The sequence below is a fragment of the Acomys minous genome (genome assembly GCF_964271855.1).
Source record: "Acomys minous genome assembly, chromosome: 18".
Classification (NCBI taxonomy): Eukaryota; Metazoa; Chordata; class Mammalia; order Rodentia; family Muridae; genus Acomys; species Acomys minous.
The window spans coordinates 40,916,862-40,942,733 of NC_140501.1; the positions used below are offsets into that span (position 1 = coordinate 40,916,862).

Consider the following 25,872-nt stretch of genomic DNA (forward strand, 5'->3'; position numbering starts at 1 on the left):
CCTTCACAGAGCTAGAAGGTGCTGTGCAGGCTACTAGAAGAGAAATGTCATCAGCAGCCTTACTCAGCTGTAGATCCTGGATGCTACACTGTTTACTACCCAGCAGGATGTGACCAGTGGTGCAGCACTGGCAAGTCTGTTATGGGGGCAACCAACTGTATCATCATCATTATCACCACCACCACCACCACCACCACCACCACCACCACCATCATCATCATCATCATCAAATTAGGGGCCTGTTATACAAAAGAGAATTCACAACTGGTACTGTGAACCCTGGGGAGGTCAAAGGTCCTAGTAGGGAAACAACTTCTGTTGTTTTGTTTAATGGAAGACATGATATAGCCATCAAACTGCCTCCTAAATATGCTTATGCCCAGAGTAGTGAATCTGAGAGCCTTGGTCACAAAAGCTTCTTTCTGCAATGGCCAATGGTGACTGCAGACTCATAACTGGTTGAAGTATTGACAATAAGTGACCGTTGACTGCTCAGTCCACGCTCCTGTGAGAAACCATGCTGAAATTCTTTTGGGTCATTTCCCTCACCCCCAAAAATGAGAGAAAAAAGTAAAAGTGTGGTTTGTTAGTAACATGAAATCAAGCAGCATAAGTCAGAAGGGGACAAGAGGGGATAGCAAGGTCAATGTGACCAAAAAAGTTATATACATACATGAAAATGTCATGGCAACATGTGCTATTACGTGTGATGTTAAAATAAAAATAGATAAATCAAACTATCACTAAAAAGGTAATGACTTTAAAAACATAAGTTGTATTAGGTTAAATTGTGAGGATTTTTTTAGGATTTATATATTATGAGTGCCTTCCCTGCTTGTACGCATGTGCAGTGCATGCATGCCTGGTGTCTCCATAGGCCAGAAAACAGACTCCCTGGAACGGGATCAGATGCACGCTCTCAGCTACTGCTCCAGCACTATCCCTGTGGCCTCTCTCCCCACCATGATGATCATAGCTCATCCTCTCAAAATATAAGAAAGTCCCTAATTAAATGCTTTCTTTTATAAGTTGCCTTGGTCACAGTGTTTTGTCACTGCAATATAAAAGTAACTATGCCACACTTTAATAGTGTATTTTTTCTTTTCTTTCTTTTTTTTTTTTTAACAAAATAAAATGTAATAAACTAAAACAAAAACCATCACAGGGAGGCTGGTGAAGGCAACTCAATAGAAAGAAGAGAGTCCCAGTGCAGGCACAAGAATCAGACACTTGTTCTCACACTTAGCAGTCTCATAAAAATACTAATCTGAAAGTTCTAATACATATGTAGGAGACTTGGTGCAGACTCTTGTCAGCCCTGCGCTTGCTGTGTCAGTCTGTCTCTGTGAGCTCATATGAGACTTGCCCGGCTGATGCAGAGGGTCTTGCTCTGCTGGTGTCCTCCATGCCCGCTATCTCTTACACTCTTTCCGCCTCCTTTTCCAAGGGGATCTTTGATCTCTGAGGGCGGAAGAGTGCTTTTTAATTCAACTATAAGTTTAAATTTTTATACAAGCTGTGTGAGCAGCATCACTTTATCCTGTCAATGACAGCTACCACAGGTAAGTGTGTCCTTACTGTCAGTGACACAGTGAACGGTGGGATAGAGGACGCTCCCCTCAGGGCTGCTAAGTTGTTCTTGTGTGGGAAAAGTTAGACATAAGCCAAAAGTGGATCAGTAGATTATTTTCATATTCAAATTATTTTAAAAATTAAACATGAGTGTATATACACATATAAAAATATATATTAATAAAACATTTTAAAATTTAATATTAGAACAAGCTAACTTAAAATTCTCAACATTACTTACTCCAGACAAAATACTCACTACAGAGTCACTATATCACATACTGTCCCAAAGATGTAAAATAAACACATGCCTTAGCCCAGTGATTCAAAACTAGGCTGTATTTCAGAAATAGTTGGGAGAAATTCTGAAAAGGCACATAAGCTTCGGCCCAATCTCCCTGAAGAGTCAGACTGAGCAGATCTAACCTCCCTGTTTTTATTAACATTATATTTATAGTTCTGTTACGTCTCCTTGGTAACACAATCTTTTATTAAAAAAAAAAAAAAAAACGAAGTCAATGTGAACCTGTGCTTCATTTACTTACACCCCTCCTTATGCTAATAGTATTTATGAGGTTGTACAAGGACATACAAAATGCACAACAAACAGTATAAATTAAAAGGTGGGGAAATACAAGAGTACGCTTTGCCTCCTTTTAGCACTCCTTACATCGACTATCTAGGAGGGTAGAATGCTTGCTTCAAATACAGGAAGCTCACATGTATGACCCAGCACTGCCTGGGCTGTAACATCCTGCCTTGAAAATGAAAAACTAAACATGCAAGCAACAAAAGCCTCCTTCTCCTGGATTCAGAGAGGTGGTGGCTGAAAGGAAGCAGGCTGATGTCATGTTTGCAAAAGAATGAATAGATGATGACTTTGAAAATCAAAGGTCCACATTGAGAACTGGTAACACACTGGCCCAACTCAGCTCTAATCTTGTTTTCGTCACAGAAAATGAGACAAGGAATGTCATGCCTCTAGCATAAGAAGCTCAGCGTCCTGAGAATTTGAAGCTAGCTAGCACTGCTAATAATGTTTTTATTGGGGTTTTATTATTGTTTGCTTTGTCCGTATAGCTGATTCTTCATTCTCATTCAGAATATCCTGAATCACAGCTCTGTGCATGACAGTAAAACATTCCATACAGTAAGTTTTACCGCACTTTATTGTCAAGTTACTTCACACACTGTTTACAATGCTCCTCACTAATGAGACCGGGACCAGCACCATGGACGCTCCATTTCCAACCTTGCAGGCTGAGTTGGAATGGAATAATTATTTGTTAGTACACAACAAAACCAAGTTGTAGCAGGTCAATATTGCACAGTGCTGTTATGGCAACCACATCTACAGACAGAAATAACCGTCCTTAATTTAGTCTTCAAAACAGAGAATGAATGGCATTTTACAGACTAGCTCAGTTCATTTCATCGCCTCAACTTTCTGCATATCTTCATGAGTCATTCACTTCTAGCTTACTGTTCATTAATTTAAAAAAAACTCCATAGAGAAAAGAAATATTCCCTTTAATATGTACTGCTGACCCACAGACAAAATTCCCCACACTGAAAGGCAAAAATGCAGCCGTTCAAAGAAATAGTTGGCCCAGTCTCCCCGTAACAGTTAATATCAGAAGTTACATGAACCATGTGTAATTTCTAGTTGCAATGACAATTCACGGGCAGCAAACTAAACATCCATTGATCTGGACCTGAGCAAGTGCAGTCAACAGCAAAGTCTGAATGGTGAGAGATAAAAAGTAATTTCAGGTAATACATTCATCTGCAAACCATACAATTTTCAAGTATTTTAAAAAATATCTTATTTGTTCTTTTTAAAAAAGATTTATTCATTTATGTATTTTATGTATATGAGCATTTTGTGTGCATATATATCTATACACCAGAGGAGGGCATGAGATCCCATAATAGATGGTTGGAAGCCACCATGTGGGTGCAGGGAATCAAACACAGGTCCTCTTCAAGAATAGCAAATGTTCTTCACTGCTGCGCCATCTCTCCAGCCCATCATGTGTTCTTATGTATAGGCCATTTGGCTTTTAGTTCCCTATAATTGTTTTAATAATTTTATTTAACATATTCATATGTAAGATCAGGGATTTATATGTACATATGTGTATATATTTTTTACTCTTCCTACCTATAAGCATGTCAACAAATTGAAAAGTGAAGATTTCTTAAACCCACTTTTTATAGGCATCTTGGAAGCACATTAATAAAATAAGAACAATGAATTCCTCCATTTTTGTATATATTTTTCTTTTTTTTTTAATTTTTTTGTATATTTTTTGTATATATTTTTCTTGTCCCTGAAACCTTTGAACTTTTGGGAATAAAAATAGCACTAATCATATCATAGACCCCAAGCATTTCCTCTTCTGCATTCCCCAAAAGCTCTAGCTCATTAGAAAGCTTCCACTGTCCAACTTCACACGGCGCCTTCATTCAGATTTCACGAACATGCCAACTCCATCTCCTCAGGTCTGGCACCCTATAAGCTATGCTTTCTTGAAGCAGAGAAAGCCTGTTGGGAATGAAATGCATCCTAATAAGAAGCTAACTGCATTGCATGTATCTGAAAATATAGATTTGAACTTTAAAGCAACAATATGCTTTGGATGTTTTCAGGATTTTTGCATAGTCTGGGCTAATTTTTCCAGCATGTTCTCAAGAGATCCAGAGATAAGTCATTAGCTCAGTATGATAACCATGGCTGTTTACAGAGCAGCCGGAGTTAGGTTACAAGTTATTTCATGTTATAACGTCATCATAAAGAAAACTAAGAGTGTATTTTTAGTGTATAAAGGACAGTTAATTACCTCACTTTAAATATAAATACTGACACCAGAACTACAACTTTACACTACAATGTATATGTAATTTTTTTAGTAAACAACTAAAATGACTGGCAAAAGTAGGTACCACAGCACATACAGAATAGGACCTCAATCCAGTTTAAGGCAATGCCTTTGTGGAATGGGGTCTCACTGTGCAGCTGACGAGGAACCTGACTATGTAGAGCAGGCTGGCCTTGAACTCAGGTCAGAGATCCACTGCCTCTGCCTCCCAAGTGCTGGCATTAAATGCGTGCACCAACACACCTGGCCCCAAAACAATACATATCTTTACTATATATATGAACTCAGAAACTGCCAGAAAGCACTCTAATTGACTTCCAAATATTTGTCTAACACGCTAAAGATTAAATGCAAGTAAGTAAAAAAAAAAATAGTCATGGGACCATGAAACTAAGAAAGGAACAAAATGCAAAATGTATATTGTAAGAACAATTCAGTTTGAATGTAAACGGTGCAGTTCCCAATATAAACACTGTCATACGTGTGTGGCAATACACTGACACATGCTTATGATTCCAAAATCAGGTGGTAGAGGCAAAAGAATCTAGAGTTTATGACCAGCCTAGGCTATGTAAGAGAACCTTGTGGAGAAAAATGAAAAAAAAAAAAGGGCTTATTACACAAGGCAGCAACAGATTTCAGCAGAAGAGATTCCACAGTAAGAGCTGGTCTCCTTGAATCAACCCTCAGGTAGATTTCAGAGGAAAGAGCCACCATCTACACATGTCCTAGGCTCACTTCACAAGCAAATTCCCTAGCTTCTTTAAAAACCACCAAGTAGAGCTGGGCGGTGGTGGCGCACACTTTTAATCCCAGCACTTGGGAGGCAGAGGCAGGCAGACCACTGTGAGTTCGAGGCCAGCCTGGTCTACAAAGCAAGTCCAGGACAGCTAAGGCTACACAAGAGAGACCTTGTCTCGAAACAAACAAACAAAACAAAAAAACTACCAAGTAGTGTCCATGATGTTAATTATTTCATTTTAAAAAATGGCCTTGATTATATCTGCTTGCCACAGCTAATACAAAGTATCTTTAAGTATACACATGGGAATAAAACCATCCTAGTTAGTGGCTAGAGAGACAGCTCAGTGGCTACAAATACTGCCCGCCCTTCCAGGGCTGCAGGCTCAGTTCTCAGCAATCACAAGGTAGCTCAAAACCACCTGTAACTCCAGTTCTGGAGAATCCGATGCTGTGTCTGCCTCCATGGGCAACAGGCAAGCACACAGTACAATCACATATACGAAAGCAAATGCTCATACACAGAAAATAAAAACACATAAATCTTTTTTAAATGCCCTAGTTAAAGTAAGACTGCCTTTAGGTGGATACAATTCTTTACTCACTGAAAATATTAACTGTGGGCACCTGCTATTTCTTACTTTGGTATTTTGCTAAGTAAACGCTACTAACTATTTTGGCTTTGAAAGAAACTAGCTAGAGTTCTGTAGGCTAAGTCTACCTAATATGCAGATATAGATAAATACAGAGCTATATAGATATATAAACATACATAGAAGTAGATATAGATGATGTATAGATATATTTAGATACAGATATATAGACAGATAAAGATATGTAGCTACAGATATAGATGATATAGCTAGATACAGATATAGAGGTCAATATACGGAGATCTATACAGATATCCTATCAGTCATATGAACACTAAGAAACTCTGGGATCTCAGTGAATAAAGGCATACATCAAGATTGGCTGATAACTCAAACCTCTCACTTTACAATAGTGATCGATCATGTCCACAACCATAGAAGACAGGATTGTGCAAACACAGCACAGTAATAACAAAGCCTTGTTTACCGAACCTAAGCAAGGCCAGTGAACTCAAAAAGGGTGTGCCAAGAGTAGTCCATCTATTATGAATTTCTGGTAAACTTCCCCATGCTCCTCCCTCAAGATCTTCTTTTAAAGAACTTCTCATCTGTCACATAAAAATAAATGTTCACTTTTATGTGCATGATGAGATATTGGCATCACAAGTCTACTGTGACTGTTTCAGCTACTCACTCTTCTGTGAACAGTTGGCTCAGTTTTGATACCTCTATTCATTGAAACTACTCGGACCTGTTTGTAGATGACCTGCTCCACTTACAAATTCACCTTATGAACACAAACAAACTTCCTGGGGTGGTGATATGGCTCTTTGAGTAAAAGTACCTGCTGCACAAACCTGACAGGAGAAGCTTAATACCTAGAACTTACTGTACAAAAAGAAAATTGACCCCATCATATTGTCCTTTTACACACACACAGGCACACATGCACACACGCACAGTAATTATAAATTAAAATTCCTCTTGTTACAGCTAACCAAGTCTGCTATCTTATTAATGATGGATTCAACTAAAAAAACACACACAAAAACCTCAAAATAAAATAGACAGGCAAGGTCAGAGTGGGTACACACACACACACACACACACACACACACACACACACACCTCAAAATAAAAGACAGGCAAGGTCAGAGTGGGTGAAAACAATTTAACAAGTTAAATGGAAATGTGCAATTAAATTGCCTCCTGCTATCCTTTCTACACAGGCTAGAAAGCCTTTCTTGACGCCTTTGCAGCTGGCATTCTGTGAGTAAGGCATGTTCTACAAAGCAAGGAAGGTGGCAGCCAGCAGAGAGACAGCTGCTCTCCTAAGGGGAGCTGTCATCGCAACTTTCCTGGATCTGTCATTCTAGACTGGGTTAACTGTCTTTCCCTAAACTGTAGCCTACTTCACACCCTATAATAAATCTCTCTTGGTATTAGCCTAAATGACTACAGCTGTCCACAGAGGAAACCACAAAATAAGGATGGCATTAAAGAGAAAGACCAATTACCAAAGAACCAGACTTTGCCCCAACTACCAGCTCTACAGAGGGACAGGTAGGAAAGTACCAGCAAATTCTAGTTTAGACATCTGCACCGAGTGCTTTATAGAAGACTAGTTTTCAAAGCCAAATCATAAATAAGATCAAGACCTTTGCCGGTACGTGACTGCCTGTTTGGCGTCAGCAAAGACATCTAGATTGTGTCATTTGATCAAACTCCACATCACCAACATCCCTGCTAGTCTGCCGGGTACGAAAAGCAGCATCTTTGAAAGGATGGTGACTTTCAATTATGCTATATTGCGTACAGCTTCAATCTAGTATCGTAGCTTTCTTGTTATTGGTGGCATGAAATACTCTTAGAATTGAATGAGACTGTGCCTGGCATTGACAGGAATTTTAAAATAGTCAAAGTGAATCAACACATAGAAGCAACACACATGTTACTATGATTTGGAGATATTACAGAATTGTTTAACAACAGGGCTATGCTCTGAGAATTGTGTCTTTTAGCAATTTCATTGAGCAAATATCATCCAGTGTACTTACACAAACTTATATCAGATAGCCCACCATACAACTAGGCTGTATGTGACTATATATGTGTACATGTACACATGGAATGAACAGTCATTTGTTGTCAAGTACTATCAACATAACTCTTTGTTCTATATCTTGAATGACAGGAAGCAGAAAAAGGTATGACTGCACCAGCATTACCATAAACACAAATTGCCACAATGTCATGAGTGCTATGATGTCACCAGGCAATATGAATTTAGCTTAATATCTTATGACACCACATAATATTGATGAAAGGGGGATGATCCGGGCTAGCTGATCACTTAAAAGTAATCCAAACTTTCATTTATTCATTCATCTGAAGCTGTGCATCTAACAGGTTGAGCCCCTATGCACGAAGGCCACTGCTCTAAGTGCCAAGAGCACACAGTTAAAACATAACCTTGCAGCTCACATTCTAGGGGGTCAGAGGAAAAACAGGCAAGGGATGGAGGGCCATGAAGGACAAACCACCACATAATGGTTAGTGCTACACAGGAAAAGGTGACATAAAAGCACATGCACTGGTGAGTTCTGGACACTTCTCTAAGGATATTCACACTGAATCTAACTGCCAAGAGAAAGCATACATCGGAGGGAGGGTGTTCCAGGACAAAGAAATAGAACAGGCTGCGAGCAGGGCCTTGACACAGACAGATGTCAGGGTCTAGAAACAGCCAATGAGACTAAAGCATAATGAGTGGAGGGCCCAACTGGGAAAAGGCTGGAGAGGCCAAGGGTCAGGTCAGGTAGAGCAGGAGGTCACAACCCTGGCTGCTGCTAGAACTTAAAATACTCAAGTCAGACCTCACCTCCCATTAGTCACCTCACAGTCTCTCTGATGATGTTGCCTGAATTGGGAAGTTTTTCAAAGATCCTGGAGTGGTTTTAATCGGAGGAGAGCTCATAAACCAGAGGAAAAGCCTTTAAAATTTTTTTATTCTAAATACAATGGAAAAGCACTGGCAGTTATAAGCAGGAAATAGCACAGTCTGATTTACATTTTTAGAAGGTCATTAGCTCCATACTGAATGGTGGGGCAGTGCAATAGATCCTAATTAGATACCTACAAATGGTAAAGTGACATAAATTATATGCTCTTCAAATGCATTTGGCATCAGAGCCTCGGTGAGTCCAGGGTTGGTGCTGAATTACCGGCCATGTCTGTGCTTATAGGAGATTCTGCACAAAGGTGGGAAACTGATCAGTGGTGGTTGGTGGGAGGCAGAAGAAATCTAAGCCTGTGCCACAGCCTCAGCACTCGACAATGTTTCTAGTTGGCTTAATGCATCCCTTTGACACCTTCCTCACAAAACTAAAGCTCTGTCCCTGAATTTCTCATTGCATGAAAAGTAGTCCAATGTCCTCATTTTAATTATAAGAAAAAGGAGGAATATTAGCATATAGGCGGCTGCCTCTAAGTTTCTTAGCAACCTATGACATCATCACCTGCCTCCAGGTGTGTGCCAGACTATAAAGGGGCCAACCTTGTCTCTCTCTTACTTTGTCTCTTACCCTCTTACTCTCTCTTACTCTGTCTCCCTCTGGGGCGCCCCTCTCCCTTTCCTTCTCTCCCTACCCTTCTGCAGCAAATCCTATATCATACGTGGTGTGTGGTGCATATTTAGCAGCACTTGCAGAGGATCTGAGTTTAATCTCCAGCATTAACACTGGATGGTACATACCCTAAAACTCCAAGGGGTCCAGGGGATCCGACACTCTCTATGGGCACCCAAATGTATGCACACATGCACACATACACATGCACACAAATAAAAATATAAAAAAGTAAAAGATTTAAAAGATATTTTCTGACTACAATGGTATGATATTAACAAACAATAACAAAAGAACTATCAGAAATTAAAACATGGCCTGGGGGCTGGAGGGATGGCGTGCTGATTAAGAGCACTGCTGCTATCCCAGAGGACCTGAGTTTGATTTCCAGAACCTACATGGTGGTTCACAAACGGCTATAGCTCCAGTTCCAGGGAATCTGACACCCTCTTCTGGCCTCTATGGGCACTATGAAAATAGTGCACAAACATACATGAAAGCAGAATATCAATACACACAAAATAATAAAGTTTTTAAATCATAAAAATAAAAATCATAAAAAATGTGATTGTGAACAGCTAGTACCAGGGAATCCAACAGAAACTTAAAAAGAAATACTCTGAGACAAGAAGAAACACACACATAACTCACTAAAATGTCCAAGTTGCATCCAAACTGTCCTAGGAGGAACTGAAGTACCTGCAGAAATGACGGGGGGCCTGGGAGAAAATGAAGTGGGGCGTGGAGGTGGGTACGGCCATATTTCATTGAATACATGTACACAGCTTGTAAAGAATAACTTCTAAGTCACAAGAAGGTAAAGCAAAGACCTTAAGGAAACAATTCTAGACTCAAGGAAGTAGAAAGCAAGAACTAAATTCAAATTAGCCAAAGAAAAGAGATTTTTAAAGCTCATGGAAAGAATAAATGAGAGTAGAAAACAAAAAATAAATAAATAAATAAAAATACAGCCAATGTTGACTATGAAGTTCTGTGAAGTCAAAAATCTATATCTTAATCCATAAGACCAAAAAATAATAGTAATTCTAAGAGTCAAAATTATAAACAACATAAGACAATAGTATTTTTAAAAATCAGAATACTGCCATGTTTATTTTTGTACCCACCCCCAAATTAGTATAAATTAGAAAAAAAGAGATAAATTTTGGAAATATACAACCTATTATGAAATAGAACCTATGATAGCAAACCAATAATATGTTATCAAATAATGGACCAATGAGTTCAAAAAGTTGCTAAGGATCTATTGGCTAGTAAAGCTTCCAAAGGTTTGAAGTGAGACTTACTATCAAATACTTCTGAAATGCTTTAAGCTGATAATTAGAGTTGTTTCCTTTTTTATAAGGCCAGCATTTCCCTGACACCACAGGCAGAGAAAAGCAGTAAAAGAATTGAGACTTACAGGCCAGTATCCCTGATGGCAGTGAAGGCAACAGCTTTAAAAGGATTGTTCAATAAGATCAAAGGCAATTTATTCAAGGTATTTAAGAACAGCCTATCGAAGGCTTAATATGCACAATCAATAAAAGTAACACATATTAATAAAAAATTTAAATCACATGATCATCCCAACACACACTGAAAGTCATGGAACAAAACCTTTATTCTTTCATGACATGACTGTCAATAACCAGGTACAGAAGGAATGTGCGTCGGTACACAAGCCTGCATCTAGTGTGATCAGCGGGAAAAGCTAAATGCTATTCCTCTGTGCTCAGCAAGAATAATAACGTCACACACAGCTAAAGAAGCACTGGTCTGCTTCTGGACAGCATGATGTATGCACAGAAAACCCTAAGATCTCACCTCCCCAAACCATCAGAATACGATCACAGAGGTGACACATTTGGACTCCATCCACAAGCTCAGCGTTTCTGTTTATTAACAACAACCTATCTGCAACAGTGTCACAACAGCATCTCAAAAGATAAGTTCGAATAAATTTAAACAATGATGTAAAAGATCAATAAACTGAAAGCTATAAAAACAGTCATGGGAGAAATTAGAGACACATATAAAAGCAAAAATATATTCACGGATTAGAAAAATTAAGATGTCTGTGATAGCCAAAGTGACCTGCAGCTCCAAAGCAAGTAATTCCTATAAGAATTCCAGGGATACCTTTTACAATAAGAGGACAGTCCTAATATTCACATGAAATCAGAGAAGACCAAAGCAGCCAAAACAATCTTAAGCAAAACCACAAAGAGCAAAAACAAACACACTATCTGATTTCCAAATACACGGCAAGAGTGCAATAAACAAGACAACACAGTACTGCAATAAAAACACAGACGCCTGGGATCAGACACCTAGAAACAGACCCATTTCTGGCCAGTTAGTCTTCCAGAGAGATGCCAAGAACTGCCATGGAAAACAGACAGCCCTGGGGAAATCGTGCATCTACATGCAGCAGGGGATACTGAGGCCTTATCTCACACCTCACAGAAAACCGAAATGAACCGAAGACATACATGAAAGACAGGAAACTGTGATGCTATTGGAAGAAATCACTGAGCAAACTCTCTATTCGCTCAAAGATTTTTTTTTAAATGACACAAAAAGCAGAGGCAACTAAAATTAAGTTAGATAAAAGGGATTGTATCAAACTAAAAAATTCTGTCCAGAAATGGGAACAACAGAGCCAAGAGATGACCTACCAAGAGGAAGAAATGTGTTAAAACTACATGTCTTAATAAGGGGTTAGATGCCCCCAATTTATAAGAAATTAAAACCAATACCAAAAGAACATAAATATAAGAAAATAAGCAGTGGACATGAATAGTCATTTTTGTACACTGCAGTTGGAAAAGTAAATTAATATAGTTACTATGGAAAAAATGGAAGTTCCTCAAAGGGACAAAAATAGAATTACCACATGTTTCAGCCAAGGATTCCCACTTCTGGGTATGTACCCAAAGGAAGTGAAGTCAGCAACTCAAAATAATTTCTACACCCCATAACCACCAGTTTTATCCATAATAGTCAGGATGTACAACAAACTTACCCACCAAGAGATGAATAAAGAAAATGTGGTACATACACCATAAAATAGTATGTAACCTTTATAAAGAAGAGAATTCTGTCCAGAGCAACAACTGAGATGATATTATTCTAAGTAAAGTAAGTTGCAATCACAGAAACACACATATTAAAGCCTGGAAAGATGGCTGAGCAGGGAAGCACACTTTCTCCCAGAAGACAGAGATTCAATTCCCAGACTCCCGTAATGGCTCACAACTGTCTGCAACTCCAGCCACAGGGAATCTAACAGCCTCTTCTGGCCTCTACAGATACCAGGCAGGTACGTGATATACAGGCATATACCCAGACAAACAACCAAACAAATTTAAAAAATGAGAAAATATCTTTTAAAGAAAAAACCCACACATACAATGTGATCTCACTCATAGACAGGTTAAAAACATCAAGAGTACAATGGTTGTTGCTAAGGTCTGGGAGATGGGGAAGATGAGAAGTGTTGGTCAGAGGGTGCAAAGTCCCAGCTAGGAAAGACCGTATGTTCTTGGGCTGTGAGGGCAGATAATCATACTTTAAATTACTACGCAAGTAAACCTATGTTTCCACCAAGCAAAAAACAGCTATGTGCAGTAATATATGTTAGCTATTTAATTGGAGTAATCATCCCACAGTTTATACATATATTCAGATAAAACAAAAATTGACAATTTTATTGTCAATTAAATCTCAAAGATGGGAAAGATAAAAATAAAGGAATTAAGCAAAATTGCCAACCATATAAACAAGCAGACCTAATTTTTTCATATGTGTTTCATATATATAAGATTTTACTATTAAATTAGTATCTTTAAAGCCAAACACAAAGCTTGCTACCTCTTAATTATTTTATTCTAAATGTGTGTGGATGTTTTGCTTGTATATAAGTCTGTATGCCACAAGCATGCCTGGTGTCCACAGAGGCCAAAAGAGGGCATCAGAGCCCCTGGAACAGGAATTAGAGATGGTTGTGAACTGCCGCATGAGTTCTAAGAACTGAACCCAAGACCTCTGGAAGAGCAGCAAATGTTCTTAACTGCTAAGCCATCTCTCCAGCCCCAAATCTGAGGAGATTTTTAAAAATGTATGTACATGTGTGTGTGTGTGTTCATTTATGTGCATCATGTGTGTGCAGGAGTCCACAGAGACCAGGAAGCATCACACCCCCCGGAGATGGAGTTACAGGTAGTGGGAGCTGCATGACAGGGGTGGCGAGGACCAAACCCGGGGCTTCTCCAAGAACAATAGATAGACTTAATCACTGTGCCACGTCCCCAGCCTCTTGCTGCATTATAATGAAAATACTATACAACCCAAGCCAGTTAACTCAAAATTAACTTTTATAACATACTATAAAAGTTAAACTTTAAGGTACATCTCGCAATTCCAGAAAACATAGTACATAAGAGTTTAAAAGATGATTACGTTACATTATCCAATCTTTCATTTTCGATATACCATCATAACTACATATCATATAAATATATGATACATATGGTATGTACTATATATATATATATGTATCATGCCATATCAATTATACAAGTGGTTGCAGTGAAGACCTTCATATAAAATGTTATTTCACCTAATTTTTGAGAGTCTCTGTCAAGATGAAAGCCCAAGATGTCATATGTCCTAAAAATGAAGATTAAGGCACTTTTGAAATGGACTTAATTTGAAAATGGCCATCAATGTATGGAAATTATATTCCTTTATTCTACTGTTTTGTATTTTAAAACCCAGAAAGTACAAAACCAGAATATACTGACAACCCAGGTATGAGGCGCAGACAGCAGCATTCTAACGTGAGTCAGGCCACTGTGGAGAGCGGTCCCTGTCTAACACTGATACTTGTGAGGTCTCAGCCCAGTCACTTCTTATCTCACAGAGAGCCTGGCTGCTGCCTGTGGCTTTTAAAGATGCACAATCTAGAGGGAAAGAAAATGAACTAATCATCTATTTTCTGTTCTACAAACTTTGAGCCTAATTTTCTTACCCGCACTTTGAGAGACATGAAATAGCACTATACTGCCCTAGCTCTCAACAACTAGTGGGCTAACTCCTGGTAAATAGCTTCTACCACTTCAGAGAAAGTTTAAAAATTATTAACCCTTGCAAAACTATTGCTGAAAAATGTAACAAAATTGTAGTATTTGGACTGAAATTACTCTATCTTAAAATTGGGTGGCTTGCCTTGTCCTAGCATGAATGTGTTAGTTCCCAGAAGTCAGCCAATCGAAATCAGTCTGCTTCTCTCATTAGTGAACACTGGCCAGCGGACACAGGCTGAGAAGAGTGACAGTAACTATGGCATGAGCACACCTGTCTACCTGATGCACCAAACCAGATGCTCTTCTACTTAGAGCTCTGTCACACTGCCTCACTCTCGGGAGGAATCTATTCTTCAGCAAAGCGGACTCTGCATGCCACACACTGGTTCTCAGTTCTGTTCTGCCAACATCCTCACTTTATGACAACATTCTGTACCACCTGCTTTATAGCTTTCTAAAAGCCAAGATGCCTGCAATGTGCCTTATACATACTTTCAAAAGAAAAAATTCAAAACAATGCCTAACTTATATGTTTGTATAAAAACAAAATAATTTGGTAAATACATCCTTCAAAAAATATATGGACTCAACTCTCTCCCAAAACATGATGATAAAGCAGATACTTGCAGCTAAGTATGAACATAGACACTATAAAGATTGACACATGTGTGCTATGTTTGTAAGTCAAATATTTGGTAGAGTAACAGTCTCAGTGACATGCCACCTTTCAAAATGGTCAATGTGTATGGTGGTTTGAATGACAATGCCCCCAACAGGCTCATACAGTGCTTATCATCAGGGAGAAAGCTGTTTGAAGGAGATTAGAAGGATTAGGAAGTGTGCCCTTGTTGGAGAAGGAGCATCATTGGGGATGGGTTTTGAGGTTTCAAAAGCCCAGGCCAAACCCAGTCATTCTTTCTCTCCCTGCCAGCTCCTGTGGTCAGTATCTAAAGCTCTCAGTTACTCCTGTGGGACCAAGCCTGCCTGCCTCCTGCCATAATGATAATGGATAACCCTCTGAAACTATAAGCAAGTCCCCAGTTAGACACTTTATAAGAGTTACCTTGGTCATAATGTCTCCTCACAGGAATACAACAGCAACTAAGACAACATAGTAGGCAAAATGTTCTAGCTTGTTTTCTAATTTGCCATGACTAAGCCCAGCTTGGGGAGGAAAGGGTTTACTTCATCTTACACATCCCAGGTCACAGGCCAACACTAAGGAGGTTAGGACAGGAATTGAAGCAAAGGCCACGGAGGACCACTCGCTCAATCCGGATATATCCCAGGACCACCTGCCCAGGAGTTGCATCGCACAGGGCAGACTGGACCTCCCCACACCCATCATTAACCAAGAAAATGCCGGCACAGAGAAGGAAGAATCCGGGGCCCTCTTCTTTGCAAGGAAATTGATATAGAGCCTGTCAAAAAGACAGTTCAATTTCTCCATGGTTTGAAATATAGTAAAGATTTTTATAAACCAGAACTAAAACACAGATTTGACTAAGGAAAATATTGACAAATATAACAACCACTTTGTTTTTAACCTTTACATGTAAAAAAAAAATCATAAAATCAAAAGACAAATGAAAAATCAAGAGAAAATATAAAAAGCGACTACATCTAATACATTAAAAATTCAGAAATTGGGGCTAGAGAGATGGCTCAGCTGTTAAGAGTGCTGGCTGCTCCCCCAGAAGAGCTGGGTTCAGTCCCCAGGGCCCACACTGTGGCTCACAACCATCTGCACTCCCGTTCCAAGAGCTCTGACACTCTCAATGGCCTCCACACACACTGCATGTAGTGTACTTACATCCATGCAAACAAAACATTTATACTCCTAAAATAAAAATAAACCTTTTGTTAAAGATTAGGCTTATTTTTAAAATGAAAAACTTGATACAGAAAATAGCCAAAAGAAATGAATCAGTGAATTATAAAGAAGCGATCAAATGGCCCTTAAAATATGAAATTATTTATTAACAACTGTATCTTACTAAAGCTTTTACATAAAAAAGAAAAAATTCAACTTGTGTTCTATGAAAATTAAAGCTGCACTAAGATGCATTTCTGACTGTCAACTGGGCAACTGCTGAGCATTCCAGCATTCTCTGGTCTGGTGCTGCTGGTGGGATGTCCACTGGCACATTTCTTATGGAGAAATTAGAGCCAGTCTGTATAAAGTAAGCTTACTTAGCAATCCCACTTCCAGCAATAGCCTGAAAACACAGCAATATTAAATATATACAAACAAAGCTTAGGTTTTAATCACGCCTTACAAACAACTCAATAGTCAATATAAAAAATATCGAGTATGTTCTAGTTCATTTGAATCACCTGCAGCTGGGAAAAAAAGGATGAAAAAAAAACATTTACAAAAATAAAAAAAAAAAAGGACCAAGGACGAAGAAACTGAGGGCTTTACTTTCTTGGCAGCTGTGAAGGGAACAGGGAGCTTGGCAGCCAGTGTCCCTGCTCTCAGTGCACAGGCTAATGCCTTGGGGGAGACAGGCAAGCGAAAGACTGCCGTCCTGAATAAGAGAATTTTAATATTACCTTGCCCACTATAAAAAGCAGTCACGAGGTATATAACAGAATTAAAACGAGCAAAAATAAGTATTAGAAAGAAAAAGTGAGCAAAATCCAGGCTGAAAACTGAAGTCCTGGGGACCCACTGCTGGTTAGAAAGGGTGAACTTCACAAGCAAAGCTAACAACAGAAAAAAAAAAAAAAACGTGACAAGGTTCTCAGCAGTTAAAAGCAAAGAATTACTATGTTTGTATGAATACAAGCAAAAATTGCAATAGAGATGGAAGAAGGAAAACAAATGGATGCAGCTCAACTCAGGTGCAGGAAGAAAGGCTTAACTAAGAACTCGATGGTCACCCAAAATGTGAGCGTGCCCATAGAGGTGTATGTCCTTAAAATTCAAATTGAATTAACCTGGTGTTTAATCCGGCTACTGTCTAGGAGAAGGAGACCTCAAGTCCAGTGCACTCAACGACAGGGTCAAAAGAACTCGGGTTTTCTGCTTGAGTAGGAAAGAACAAGAAGCATTTCTTCAATGCTGGCCTCGCTGCCTCAACACTGACAAGGAATAAGAATTGAAAAGAGGGCCACCAGGCCTCCCCACCAAGGGGACGTGGTCAAACAGGGGCACCAGAGTTCATGTCAGAGTCAGTCCCCGCTCTCCACATAGCTGTGGAGAATGTCCTGTCCATTGGCTAGATCAGAGTAGGGGTCCGATGTTTACTACTTGTATTGTCCTTGGTGATGGCACTCAAAGAAAGAATAAGCAGGCTACCAAGATGAGACTTGATAGCCTATGACCATAGTGGAGGAGGAGGTCCCCCTCTGACTTGGACCTAGGGGAGGGGAATAGGGCGAAAGAGGTAGGGAGGGAGGAATGGGAGGATACAAGTGATGGGATAACAATTTAGTTGTAATCTGAATAAATTAATTAAACTTTAAAAAAAGAATTGGAAAGAGCCTACTCTAGTCAAATGACTGGAGATGTTACAGCCCAATATAAATATAGCTTATGTGCTGCCACAATTTCCCTTTAACTTCATATGAAACGAGCTGTAAATATCATGCAGCAAAATTCATGGGTGAAGGGCGCCTTTATGCAGGCACAGAGAACAGGACATCTCTGACCACAGATATGGCAGGTCGTCACTTGCTCCTACTCAGCTCTCCACACTGGGTCAGACTTCTGAAATGTTTCCATTAATTATGAAAACAAATTGACTCTTTACTCCATATTCATTTGTCTGTCCCAAAGGATCAATGAACTTTATTAAAAATATGAAAGTGAAAGCAGAGTTTTATGCTTGATCTCAGGAGCTTAATTTCTGCCATGAAAATCTCTTGATTAGCGATTAGCACACTCCACAGATGTCAATTCAGTGCTCAGCCCAGGCTCTGACAGTTCACAGAGAGCAGCAATGCAGTGAGAAAGAAGGGAGGTCAACACCGATGACAACACTTCCATCCCTTCCCAGATTCTCCCTTCCAGCAACTGCTCTGTCCCACATACTTCCTCTGAAGATTAATGAATAGAACTAGGAAGAGTCTTCAGAACAGCTGACTGCTTTGCTCATCTCTAAAACAAGTTTCTAAGTAAGCAAAGCATATGCACAATATAGGCCAATACTCACTGGGAGAAACCTATGTGAGTGCCTTCAGTTATGGTCTCAGCGATTGCTAACATGACTAAATGACACAGTCAAGAGGCTGGCTTTGTACGTCAGTTAGGATTGACTAATCCTAACGAAGATGTCTTAGTTAGGATTTCTACTCCTTGACACCATAGCCAAAATAAAGGTGGGGAGAAAAGGGTTTCATCCATCATCCAGGGAAGTCAGGAAAGGAACTCAAAGTAGGAACCTGAAGGCGGGAGCTGAGACAGAGTCCATGGTGGAGTGCTACCTCATGGCCTACTCTGCCTACTTTCTTACAGAACCCAGGACCACCAGCCCAGGAATACCATCGCCTAGAGTGGGCTGGGTACTCCCACATCTACCACCAATCAAGAAAATGCCCCCCAAAATCTTACCTATAGGCCAAACTGAAGGCAGGGCATTTTCTCAATTATGTTTCCCTGTGCAAAACTACTTTAGCTTATGTCAAGTTGATATGAAATTAATCAGCACAACTGACCCCTTGTCAACTTGATACATAAACACAGCACAGCTAAGCCATAATTTTTTCTTTTTTTGTTCATTCCCAAGATATCAGAGTATTAATATCACAATAAAACATTCCAACTTCTAAAATCCAACGGTCTTTAAAATATCCAAAGTCTCTTCCAATGTTCAAAGCCTCTCCTCAAAAGAAAAAGTCTCTAAAATATCCAAAGTTTCTCTGAAATCTCTAAAATATTCAATCTCTCAGAAACTTCAAAGTTTGTATAAAACTCCAAAATCTTCAAAGTTGAAAATCTCTCACCTGTGGACTCCTACAAAATTAAAAATAAGTTAAGTATTTTGTTCCTCAAAATGGGAAGAATCAGGGCACAGTCACAATCAGACCAAAGGGGGGGGGAGCTCAGTGCTCCTTGTCTTCTTGTGGGACTCCGACCAGTGGGAGCAGGGCTCTCTGACTCTGCTGCCTACCTTTGGGACCCTTTCCTCCCACCTGGTTGCCTTGCATAGAGGAGGGGCCTAGGCTTACTGCAACTTGATAAGCCATGGCTGCTGGGATCTGAAGAGCGATGGAGGAGTAGATGGCAGGGGAGGGTTGGAAGGGTGGGGTGGGACTAGGAGAAGATGAGGAAGGGGAAGCACAGTAGGGATTCAAAATAAATTCTTTTTTAAAAACATCAGTGTTTGACATCTGAGACCCACTCAGGATCTTTTAGACTCCAAAAGGGCCAGGAACGGCTCCATTTTTTCCAACACAGCTTGTCTCCTAGGCTTAGGCTGGCTCCCTTCCACAGCTGCAGTTGTCCTTGGTGGTCATCTCATGGTACTGGCAACTCTAAGATGCTGGGGTGTCTGCTCTAACTGGGCACTAACTTCACAAAAACCTCTTGGAGACTTTAACATTTGCCACATGGTGCCATGTCTGAGCCTCTCTCCGTAACCCTTTCATGCCTTCAAAACCAGCATTATCTGGAAGCTTACTTGTTACCAAGTTTGGCTGCCATAAGGGACATACAACCCTGTGGTCCTCTGAAGCACAGCTGCTGTGTGAAGACACTGAGGACACCCTCCTAGATTTACGGTCCTCAATGATGCTGATCTCTTCCTAATCACTGATAATGTCTCAGCAGCAGCAAACCAGCCTCAACTACGCCAATAAAACAAAGGTTTCGCTTCAGTGGTATGCTGCTGTTAGTCACAGTCCCAGCTGCCCAGAGCCACAGATAGTTTCTTTGTTTCTTTGCTTGCTTGTTTGTTTGTTGAGATGGGTTTCTCTATGTAGCCTTGGCTGTCCTGAAATTCACTCTGTAGACAAGGCTGGCCTCAAACTCAGAGATCCACCTGTCTCTGCCTCCCGAGTACTGGGTTTAAAGGTGCATGCCACCCTGCCGCAGCTGCCGCCGCTGCCGCCACCACTGCCGCCCAGAGAGCCACAGATTCTTGATTCAAAATATTCAGCTACCCTAATGAGCTTTAAAGAATTCTCCAAAGTTTCCTCTGAAATTTCACAAGCCAAGCCTCCAAAGTCTGCACTGCTGTTAACATACTTATCTTCCAAGCTCCTGACAACAGCCCACTGCACTCTGAGCACTTGATAGACAGCTTTTCCAATCCAAGATTCAAATGCCACCACAATCCTCCCCAAAACACATTTAGGCCTGTCACATCAACATCCCATTATCCAGATACCAATTTCTTAATTAGGGTTTCTATAGCTGTGACAAAACACCATGACCAAAATCAACTTCAGGAAGTAAAGGTTTCTTTTCTCTTACATCTTGTAGTCCATCATCTAGGGAAGTCTGGGCAGCACCTGCAGGAAGTAACCTGGAGGCAGGAACTAATGCAGAGGTCATGGAGTGTCATTTACTGGCTTGCTCCTTATGGCTTGCTCAGCCTGCTTTCTTATAGTACACAGGACCACAGCGCAGGATGCCACCATGCATATTACCCACCAACTGAGGAAATGCATCACAGGCTTCCTTCTCCCATGTCAGTTTGGGGTGAGCGTGGGGGTTTCAACTGACATTGCCTCCTATAAAATGACTCTAGCTTGTGTCAAATTGACATGAAACTATCAGCACAAGAAATGTATTAAGAAACAGAACAGCCCACTATCAACTTTAAAAGTTGCACCTTTCTATCCTTCAATAAACTGAACTGGAAAGCAAATAACATTAATATCATATTTTTTAAAGATTTATTTATTTTATTTATTGCATATAAGTGCTTTATCGGCAGAAGAGGGCATCAGATCACATTATAGATGGTTGTGAGCCACCATGTGGTTGCTGGGAATTGAACTCAGGAACCTCTGGAAGAGCAGGCAGCGCTCTTAACCACTAAGCCATCTCTCCAGCCCCTAATATCATATTTTTATGACATTACTGTCACTCTCTAAAAATATACAAGAAATGTGTCCTCAGATTCTAAAGCTTATTTTTTCACATGTTAAGGTAATACTCAATAACAGTGGTTTTCTAGTATACTAAAGAAACGTAAGTTATTAGGAGTCATACATGTAATGTAATACTTGGCTCTGTTTCCAACGGACAGAACGATAAAACAAATACAAGTTTCACAGTTTATATGGAAAGTATAAAACTATCAGTGACAACTGGCTGCAAAAAACTGACACACAAAGCACTGTTTGGAAAAACCCATGTGATCTGTAAAGTATTTCCGGCTTTATTAGAACAGTAGTTTTATTTTAAAGTTAAAAAGTGTTGAAAAAGACTATTAAGTTTGAAAGACTAAGTGCAAGAGGACCAGGAGTTTGCTGTGAGTCTATCTCCCAGGAATATCAGACACCACATACAGTCTCACCAACATGACAGCCCAAGTATGAGCTGAACAAGATGACTACAGACGTGCTGAAGTAGACAAGAAAGCCCATGAGGTCTCAACCCTAAACAACTAAGAAAAGCTGAGAGAGGGAGAAATGGGCTTCCCCAGGGAGGAGCACAGCCATCAGCTATCCAATAAAAAAATGACGTTGTAACAAACTGAAGTTATATTCATAAATATGTATGTGTGTAAGCATATACATATATGTATGTAAAACAATTAATGAAAAAGGCAGGCCAGGAATTTGAAAGAGAGCAAGAAGAGGTATATATGAAAGAGTTTGAAAGAAGAAAAGAGAAGAGGAAAATAATCTCAAAAAATAAAAATAATTTTTAAAAGTGAGAAAAGATCAGTCTTCCTAAAAAGGTCTTGTGATACCTGGAAAGGAAAATTGTTCTAATATTTAAAATCATGTAGCACAAAGTATATCAATTAACTGTTTTCCCTTGGCATTTGGTAGGAATCATTTTTATTGTAAATTAATTAGCACGTGATGAAGTGATAAAATGCCATTCTCAAATTGTCTCTGTGATAGTTGTGAGCAGATATGGCCAGATGAACAAGCAGACTGAAGCAGCACACAGTTATCTCTATTAATGTTCATCTCTTCACCTTAGCTCATTCTTCAATCTCAAACACAGGTGTAAATCTTCATAGATTTCATCTCTCAGCAAATACTTGAACCTTTTAAATCTTTCCATCAGATTATTTTAATGACCTTCATCTCCTAGTTTACTGATGCACCTTTGACTATCGTCCTTAAAACATGAAAAGGAACTATATAAAATAGCAGAGACTGCCAATTCACAGGACAGGGCTAAAGTACTTTAAAGAACATGAAAGGAATCTTCAGCACTATCATTGTATGAGGAGCATCTCACAAAATGTTCTATCAAACATCACTATAAGTGTTTTAAGTGTCACTTTTCAGAAATAAGAACGTTTTGAGCGTGTGACTGCACGCGGCATGCATGTCTGCACGTCTACTCCACAGTGTAAGTATGGGGTGTAGACATGGCTTCAGGAGTCGGCTCTCCTCCCACACCTTGCGGAAGCAGGGTGTCTGCCCTGCCACTCTGAGGCTTACCCCATGTGGGCTCACAACAACCAACCTTTCAGGTGGGCTCCAAGGAGTCAACTCAGGCAGCTGGGTTTGTGAGACAAGCATTTTCACCTCCTAAGCCATGTTCCAAGCCCAAGAACATTTTAATATCAATATATTTAGTGTGAGAAATAATGTTATTACAGGCCTAGGGAGATGGTTCGGTCGGCAGTTAAGAGCACTTGCTGTTTTTGCAGAGGACCCAGGCTTGATTCCCACCACTTACATGGCATCTCACAACTATCTATAACCCCAGTTCCAGGGGATCTGATGCCCTCTTCTAGCCCCCGCCTACACCAGGTACACCTGTAGTGCACAGACATATATACAGACAAAATACCTAGACACAAAAAATAAAATTAAAAACAAGAAATAATTATGAAGTATAATTAAATAAGCAAAAACAACAACACAAATACTGCCATGAAATAAAAGCAAATAATATCCCATTCTCTTCCAAACTTGGTCAAAGAACGAATATAGAAACCTGTCCACATACAGAACACTGCCAACACTAGTGCAACCAAAGGCTGAGATGTAGCATCAAAAAATATCAGGATAAAAGTGTGTTAGGGGAGAGCATTACAAATGTTTAAAAGCTGGGCAAATAGCACAACCCTTTAATCCCTGCACTTGGGAGGCAGAGACAGGTTTAAGAACTGCCAAAACTAGTAAGACCCTGTCTGCAAAAGAAAAAAAAAAAAACTACAAAAAAACACACACAGAAAATTAAGGAGGGAAATGGGGATTTCACTCTGAAATTAGCTACACATTTTCTTTTAAAAAATAAAGACAGCTGGGTATGGTAGCACATGCCTGTAATCCCAGCACTCAGAAGGCAGAGGCAGGCAGATTACTGTGAGCTCAAGGCCAGTCTAGTCTACAAAGCTAACCCAGTACAGTCAAGGCTACACAGAAAAACCCTGTCTCAAAAACCAATAAAGGAAGGAAGGAAGGAAGGAAGAAAGGAAGGAAGGAAGGAAGGAAGGAAGGAAGAAAAGCAAAAATGTACAATATGTACACCCACCTATACATCCCATTTGAAAATAGTTAAGAATAACTCATAAGTGAAATAAAAGATTTTTCACAAAACTGTAAAATACTGCTGAAAGAAATAAAAGGAAATGCAAATAAATGAAAAAGAAATCTGTTCAGTTGCCTAAAGGACTGTGCAAAAATGAAACACTAAGCAAACCATCCCACTGGATAAAGAAGAATCAATATTTCTCTCAAAAATCTCAATCAAAACTTTAAGAAACAGAAACCTATCCTAAAACTTATATGAAATCTCGAGGGACTCTGAATAATCAAATGACCAAGAAAAGAAATAGTAGGTAAAGTGCTCATAGTTCTTTATTTCCAAACTCACTCTGTACCTGCAAGTAACCAAGCAGTATGGCAGCGGGGCTTGGCGAGGAACACAGACAAGGCTAGGAACAGAGATCCCAGAAGGAAAGCCGTGTGTACATGATTAATTGTTCCTAAACAAAAATGCTACAACTACTCAATGAGGGGAAAGCAGGCCTTTTAAATATTGGTGCTGAAAAATGCAGTACTACCTGGAAAGATTAAAGTTGTACCTTATCTTATATGATACTTTAAAAAATCAAAATGAGTTAAGAGACCCAAATTTAAAACCTAAAATAGCAAAGTTCTTAGGAAAAATGGGAAAAATCAAATCACTGGACCTGGCAGTTTTTTATTGAATATAACACTGGAAACATAAGCAGTAAAAGAAAATGATAATTGGACTTCAGTATAACCAAAGACTGCCGTGCATGAAAGAACACAATCAAGAAGGTTAAAAAAAAAAAATCCACAGCATGAGAAAACCATCTGCCACTCATAGACTTGAAAACAGGTTCTATATCCAGAATGTATAAAGAATGCCTACAGTTCAATTAGCCCCATTAAAATATGTCCAGGTCCTGGTGGGAGAAGGGATAATGTGGGGCATCTCAGGAGGCTGGGAGAGCCAGTCAGCCCACAAAGTGCAAAGCTAACTGTGGCCAGCAGAGGCTACCTGTGTGCAAATATGGAAAGCTACCAAAAAAAGACAGTTCACATGGCTCCCAGCACAAACTACACAACAGCATACACCACTGCAACAGGCTGCTGAGAGGCTCAGTGGGCAAGTGCCTGCAGTGTAATCATGAAAAGACTGAGTTCAATCCCGCAGGAATCATGTAAAACCCCAGGCCTGGTAGCATAAGCTGTAACCACACACAAGAGGGGCCTCACTAGCTAGTTCAGTAAACGACATCTAGTCTCCTTCAGCACATATGTGCATACACATATACACACACATGATGCACACATACATATACCAATGAACACTTATGTACACACCCACATGAACATGTACACACACTACAGAAAAACATAAACAACAAAAACACTACAGTGTGAAGCATCAAAAGAGACTTGACCAAGCAGAAGAAAATGGAGGACAGGCGTAGGGAAATACATTTGTACAGTGATAAGGAAAACCTAATAACAATGAGCAAGACCACAACCATGCACGAACTCTGAGTTAAGATCAAGATTCCAAACCTAAAAGTCCACCAATCTGAAGAAAAAGCTAAAATAAACTCAAAAGGATAAAGAATCCGTCCAATAAAATTATAGCAAAAAATTTCCCAAAACTTCCAAAGACATTCTTCACAGAACTAGAGAAAAGAACCCTACAATTCACATGGAGGCACAAAATATCACCAAGAGCTAAAGCAACCCTAGGCAGAAAGCAGTGCTGACAGTAACCACAAGTGCTGAC

General features: G+C 39.7%; 1 protein-coding gene across 1 annotated transcript in view; it reads right to left on the reverse strand.

Annotated features, from left to right (window-relative positions):
- The window catches only part of VWA8 (von Willebrand factor A domain containing 8), a 312,204-nt gene that overhangs the window by 211,297 nt on the left and 75,035 nt on the right, over positions 1–25,872 (reverse strand). The window lies entirely within an intron of this gene.